The sequence below is a fragment of the Penaeus monodon genome, chromosome 19, assembly GCF_015228065.2.
Source record: "Penaeus monodon isolate SGIC_2016 chromosome 19, NSTDA_Pmon_1, whole genome shotgun sequence".
Lineage (NCBI taxonomy): Eukaryota > Metazoa > Arthropoda > Malacostraca > Decapoda > Penaeidae > Penaeus > Penaeus monodon.
Genome location: NC_051404.1, coordinates 23,533,771 through 23,534,069, shown reverse-complemented (window position 1 = coordinate 23,534,069; position 299 = coordinate 23,533,771). Strand labels below are relative to the sequence as shown.

The 299-nt window shown below is 29.8% G+C and overlaps 1 protein-coding gene across 1 annotated transcript in view; it reads right to left on the bottom strand.

Annotated features, from left to right (window-relative positions):
• The window catches only part of LOC119585361 (nucleoprotein TPR-like), a 37,633-nt gene that overhangs the window by 22,507 nt on the left and 14,827 nt on the right, over positions 1–299 (bottom strand). The window lies entirely within an intron of this gene.

Genomic DNA, 299 nt, shown 5'->3' with positions numbered 1-299 from the left:
TATTTATCTATTTACTATCCATTTCTTTTTTATTCAAAGATTACCAATGTTTGGATTATGTGATTGTGCTCTTTTATAAGGAAAACACAACATAATTCAAGCAATAATGTTTGGGGCAAAATATTGTAATGTTTCCAAACCTCTTAACTTAATTTTAATAGCTGATATTAGCTGCAAAACAATATAAGCCAATCACAGGCCTTGTTACAAATAAAAACATTTCATTCAGAATAGTGGATACTAGGCATGTATTGCCAGAAAAAATGCAGTCCACACACTATAGTATACCAATTGGAACT